Genomic DNA, 6,746 nt, shown 5'->3' on the forward strand with positions numbered 1-6,746 from the left:
AGTTGCACATCCCGCTACAACAGTTCATTTCTGAAACTCAGATGCCTGTTGGGGGAAACCCTGCTTCCTATTTGTTTCTCCAAGTTGCTGTAGACAGTGTTGTGCTCTGCCACTGGAGAGTGAGACGGCATTTTACACTGACGCCAACACTCATGAACATACATCACAGGTCTGTGCTGCACAGCACAGTGGGGCAAGAAAATCCTTCCACCAACTCACTGGGGAAACCCTACATTTTGCATAGAGGATCCATCCAGCCAGCCCTGAGGCCTTGCTAGGAAAAAACCTTAAAACCTATGATCATTAATCACAGTTGGATATCCTAATGTGCTTAAAGCTAAACTCAAGCTAAATTGTTTTCTGAAGTAGCTCCTGAGTGGCCCATATCAGCCATTGTCCCACCACCAAGCTGAAATTCAGTGGAAGCACCTGTGAAAGCAATTGCTGGGGCAATAAGGTGATTTTTGTGTTAATTTTCTGGGAGGCTGTGTGTGTGTGCCTGCTATATCTGAAACTACAGAAGCCACGGAGCATCAGTCTCTGAGCACAAACCTTGACCAGCTTTGGCTGCATTTCTTTACCAGGCAGACAGAGTATGAAATTCAGAGGTTTAACTGTGAGTGTCAGATGAGGAATCACTACATGGAAAAGAAAAAAATCTGACTTCAAACCAGTATGACTGTACCTATATGCAGACATGTACACAAACAGAGCCCTTCCTGTGGAACTAAGAATATTTCTTTATATTTCGGGAGTCTGGGTTTTTTTACTCCATAAACAACTGAAAAGCTGTTGATCTGGAAAATAACATGCAGACTGCTTAATCTTTTTCTCACAAATAAGTTCCCTTACTTATATATGAAGAACAAATTTCCATTTGAATGTAGAAGAGCCAAATCTCTGACGGACTAGCACATTTATCAATTGTTAATTAAAAAGGGAGCAAGATGCAGAGGAAGGCCACCACAACATGCCAGTTATTAAAGGAGTTCTCATTCTAGACTGTTGCAGCAAAGAGTGAAAAAAGGTTCTTCTTACCAACTTCCAAAATTCCCTTTAGGTGGCTGATTGACCATGACCCAAAGTGCACAGCTGGTGCTCACTTCTGCTCCCACTGTATTTTTAAATTGAAGATATCTTGTGCCTTACAAGCACCCAGCTGCTCTTGGGGTCAGTTGCAAGACTCCCACTGATTTAAGCAGGCACACGGTAGGAGTCTTGCTTCTACCACATTTGTTAAAATGTGAATTTACCACCTTTGAGAATTATGATGTTACCTTTTTGCTAGGCTTTCAAAGACCATTACAGCAGAGCATGGAACCTCCCAGAGCTCTGGGTTTTACTGGTATATTCAGGAGAACGCCTAGGCTGATAAGGCCAAGTGAGAAGTGTGTTTTGATTTTGTTAAGCTATTGTTCTGTCATTGTGATTTGTTCAATTGAATTCTATGTATTTTGCATTGCTATAAAAGGTAACAATTGCTTGAAATATCGAGCCGTCCTGGGATATGAAACATGAATCATCACCAGACTGAATCGGCCAGTATTAGAGTGGGATACTCCTTTCCTGCCCTCTCCTCTCCCAGTGACCTTCAGAAACAGCTCACAAGAGCCATTTAAATGGCACTGGATCCCTCCCAAGGCAGTAGGCAGTTTGCAAAGGCATTATTTTACCTTGAAACCCTTTTAGGAAAGCTCTGGACTCAAGACAACATCGTAGGTGATCTATATAGGGCAAGCATCAATAACAGCTCCTGAACGTTTGCCACCTCATGGCAACTGTGGTATCCTATTTCTATTCTAAGGGGAGGAATCAGTCCTGATTTGTTGTAAATCCTGCCTCAGATAAACCTAACAACAGGAGTTAATGTAAGCAATTTTGGCTTTAAGCATTTGCTAGGATCTCAACAATATGTACCTAATAAGTTTCTCCCTTCTATTAGAGAAGATACTCAGCAGCTAAAGGGAAGACCCTCCAGCAGGCAATTCAGAGAACTCAGGTTTCTATCTCACCTGGCAGCACACTCTTTCTTTGTTATCTACCCTGGGACACTGGGAAGAAGTCAGTTAAGCTAGATGTTAAGTTCGCTTTTTTTTTTCCTATTGAGTTTAAGTCACATCTCATTGTAAACAAACTTGTATCTCACAAATATCTGGCTGATCTGCTTAAAACCAAAAGAAAGCCTTGTCTTGACTTGTGCAATGACAAACCAACTGTTGTTCGCTTAAAAGTCTGAATTGTGCCTGCTCAGGCTTGTCCATAGAATTTCTTGCTGCATAACACCATAGGTTCTTGATGGTGTCTGAAAGCTGCAGTTTCCCACCTCCTACATACTAAGCCTCTTCTGTGAGTGCTGGTGGTTAATGTCTGGAAGCAGGACTGTGCAATGCCTGCCAGCAGTTCTGGAATATGGGCAGGCAAGTCTAACTCAAGTCTACCTATTCCCAAAGCAAAGATGCAAGGGAAAGAAAAGAATGCAAAGATAAAATCAAGATTCCCTGTCCTCTACTAGTCTTCCTTGTGTCTGCAACAGATTACAATAGGATTTTACTTAATGTTTTTATCTTTCCTCTTTAATTTTCCCACTGTAAGTTACTGTAACCTTCTTTGATGATGAATTTATGCTGGATACTAACAGCTGATAAAGGCATTTTGCTCAATGAAAGAAGTGGGATTTTTTTCCTATTCTATTAAAGTATTTAAATGGTGTATGATGTTGTTTGGAAGACAGTTAAGGAAATAAAAGACAAGACTGCTTTTGTGGCTGGTAAATATCCTTTGTTTGGGAAATTTTTGTACTGAGAATAACATTAACAGGATCAAACCTTGCTCTATATAAACAGAAATCCTCCCTCCTCCCCTCCATTTATAACAACTTCAATATGCAGAAGGGAGAAACATCTCAGATCATTCATTTTCATGCCCCAACGAAAACAAGCAGTTCTGTCTGACATCCTCTTGGCAAACAGTTTAGGACTTGAATCCCTGCATGTACGTTTGCATAGCTAATGAGCAATTTCCTCTGCCAGGGAAGGAATAGCATGAAGGCTGATGGCTGAGCCATTTTTAAGGCACACAGAACCAGTAGAGTGCTGACAGTACAGTGGTCTTTCAGGACTGATCTCTGCTGATAGCTCAATAGCTTTTGAGCAAGCGAACAAAAATATAGTCAACAAGAATTCATCTTCTTGCTCTGAAGGACAGATCACTGCCTGGCCCAGCAGCCCTCCTGACACTCCTCTCCCCATGCTCCCCTTCCCTTGAGCTGCTGCACACCCACGTGAGTGCATCAGCAGCAGGCAGGGAATGAGACAGCATTTTCCAGATCTAAAACCCAATGCCTAATGAGAAGTTATGCCCTTGCTGCACAGCTGTCAACAAAACCGTCCTATTCATCTTCCCAGACGTCAAATCCTATCAGTTATTTGGTCTGCTTCAAAGACTTGGAGCTGGGATGCATGAATCTAAAGCAACACATACTTATTAAAATAATTCCATCTTTTCTTGGCTTTTTAAACAGTTTTCCAAGGCTTTTTTTTTTTTTTCCTTTTAAATACACAGATTCTGAATTTAAGTCTGTAATTAAGTGCATTATGGAGCAGACAGTGAATCTGGGAACATGCAAAAGAAACAAACAAACAAGAAATCTGAATCTAATAATTGAAAATTTAACTTCTAAGGGCTCTTTCTCCAGAGAGAGATTGCCTGGAACAGCCAGACTGTTTGCTTTCCAAGTATGTACAAGCCATCTATCAAGGATATTGTTTGGCACTGTTTACTGTGTGGTCACCCACCTCCTGCCCAGCTGAAGCTGCTCTGACTCTGAACAAACAGCAAGGGGCCAAGATGAGATTTTACATCTTATGCTTCTTATCCAGAAGACGATGTTGGTATTTGACAACTTGATTATGGAATTGCAAACAAGGCATTGAATTCCTGAGGCAGACAACATTGGTGGGGGTTAAGAGCTGTGTTTAATGGTTGTAATTACCAGACAAGGCAAAAGTACTCCTGACAGTTATCTGACAAATCTAGTGTAAGTGGTAATATCAGCTCTTTCAAGACTAGTTTGAAGTCTGAAGACTAGTTTCAATAGTTTGAAGAAGTATTTCTCAGAAATACTTAGGGAGAAAGTATTTTAATAAATAAGGGCACAGGGAAAAAAAGCCACTAATGACTGCAGAGCAAGGGTGGAGGAACAATACCTGTCACTTGTCAAATTTAGTTGCCAAAATAAAGAGTGAATGGGCTGGGGTTTTAGCTAGGTTTTCTGAGAACCGCTAGAAACTTCTGAGAAGTATCATAGCAGCTCCAAACATCTCCGCACAGCTATTATCACATCACCTACTGATAGGGTTTCAAGTATGCTTTTGGAGTACTACCTATTTCTAAACCATTTCCTGACCTATGTTTGAGTTTATCTCACCCATTTCTTCCATTCTGGCAGTGGCACCCATCTCCAGAGGGTACACCAAACCTAAATTAGGAGACTGAAAAGTGCACAGGTATTTCATGACGTTAGCTGGTGCACAGTTGCTTTTCTGATCCAGAAGGTGCCTAGGAGAGATTGACTTCAGAAAGCAATGAGGAAATTGTTACAGCAAATAGCCTTGTATGTCTGCTTTCTCTGGTTCCATGCTGACCAAAAAAAGAAGGCAAAATGGTGGTGTATCTTGTTGCTAAATAGGAACACTCCCCATGGTTACTCCTCTCCAGATGTTAAAGCCCAAAAATTTACAGCTCAATCTGCTATTAAATGTTATGAATCAGCAGTATAACCTGAATATGTTACTCAGACACCCCAAAATAGTTATTACACAGAAACTTTAGCTAGTGTTGAGTAAGGAAGGTCCTTTGATTAAGTCATTCCTTCCATGTGTTCATGACAGCATCTTACGTTGCGCCCATCACAAGGAAAGAGATACCAGTCCCTGTTGTGCTCAATATTTTAACATCTTTCATAACTGCTACCAAAAAGTCATGCTAAATTATTAACTTGCAAATGGCTGAGCAATCTGTGCCTCCCAATTGCTGCACTCACAGGCAGCATCGTTACACAGGCACAGAGAATGGGTTCTTGCACCTGAAGGGGCAGCAGATGTTCCGAGCCAGGAAGACGGCAGAGAAACATTGTCCCACCCCTTGGGAGGTATCACATGTATGAAGAAAAAAGACTTTATATATGAGTTAAGACAACAGTGGAAAGGTATATATTGCAAGACAAGTCCAAAGAGTTTGGAAGCAGATCACAAGTGGGACAACTTCAACATCTGGAGCACACAATCACTTTTCTGCAAGCCATGATCACACAGCAGTTCAGGTTACAAGCCTGTTGTTTGTTTTGTCTCATGTTTGTTTCAGTTCCTTCTCCATAATGGGTCTCATTAAGTACACAAACATAATGCTTAGGTCATATCCAGCTACTTGTAAGACAGGCACACTTGTATGTGAGACACAGCACATAAAATATTCACACTTTAACATATATTCTAGCAGGATGCACACAATTCTGAAATCAGAGCAGCAGGAAGGAACAGAGGGAAGTTCCTTATTTCTTTCAGTCTTCAGTCCAGAACCTGTGATTTCATCTCCCTAGAGAAGTGACAACAAGAGCAAGGAACAGCTTTTTTCCTTAAAACTATCACAACCTCTACCTTGCCCCACAGGCCATGTCAATCCCAGGTCAACAAGGCTACTTCTGCATTTTTCTAGGTTCTTTCATGAGAGGGATAATCAGGAGAAAGGTGCTGACCCAACCAGTGACAAAGTGATGCAAACTCACAGCCTTAATAACAAGGCCTTCCAAAATCCTAGAGAGATTTTATCCTCTTTTTTTTTTTTTCTTTCCCCAGCTGGCATTGAAATGACTCCAGGAAAGCTCTACATTTAATGCTGTGCAGGACGTACCCAACTTTGGGCTGCGCATCTCATCATTCAAACAGACAGGATCTAGCTTTCCTGCACCAGCATTCCTACCTGTTTTGTCAGTGCAGCATCATCCTCCCTCATTTTATTCTTAAAGATACCACTGTGATCATCCGATAAGACTGAGAAATGTTTATGATAGAAACAAAACTAAAAGCAGCAGCAGCATTGAGTAAAGCAAAACCAGTGAGAAAGCCACATCCAACCTCCATAGCCTTTTTTAATTTGTTACTAGGATGTGGTGACGGAGGCAGCTCTTTATGAAGGCTCTTGGCAAGTGGGGTGTTTTGGTAACACTAATTAAAAATACACCAAAAAATTAAGCATGACATCCAGAGAGGACAATCCAAACAGAAATTCTTAAAAGTGGTCAATAATCCTGACCTCTCTGAAGGACTACTTCATGGAAATCTTCCCTTCATAGAATCATAGAATGGTAGGGGTTGGAAGGGACCTTTAGAGATCATCTAGTCCAATGGGAACAGAGTATGATTCACAAAGTTACTTTGCAAAGGCCACGTGAAAATGGCTGTCTGTAAGCTCTTTGCTTTGCACTTACTCTGCATCCCTTAATGCCAATAATTTGTCGTACACATCATGAATATTCTGCTGCTAAGGGCCAGGGTATTTCAGCCTTTAAACTGTAGAATTAAAATGATGTGCAGACACTGGAGCAAACAGGTCTGTGACATTTTCTGGCACTATAATGAGAGTCTGTTACAGCACTCAATATTTTCTTTCCTTTCTTTTCTCTTCCTTTTCTTTAAGCTAACATCCTTTTCCTGTGCCTGAGGGAGAAGGCAGTTGATAAAAGCCAAGTT

Source organism: Colius striatus, chromosome 8 (assembly GCF_028858725.1).
Source record: "Colius striatus isolate bColStr4 chromosome 8, bColStr4.1.hap1, whole genome shotgun sequence".
Lineage (NCBI taxonomy): Eukaryota > Metazoa > Chordata > Aves > Coliiformes > Coliidae > Colius > Colius striatus.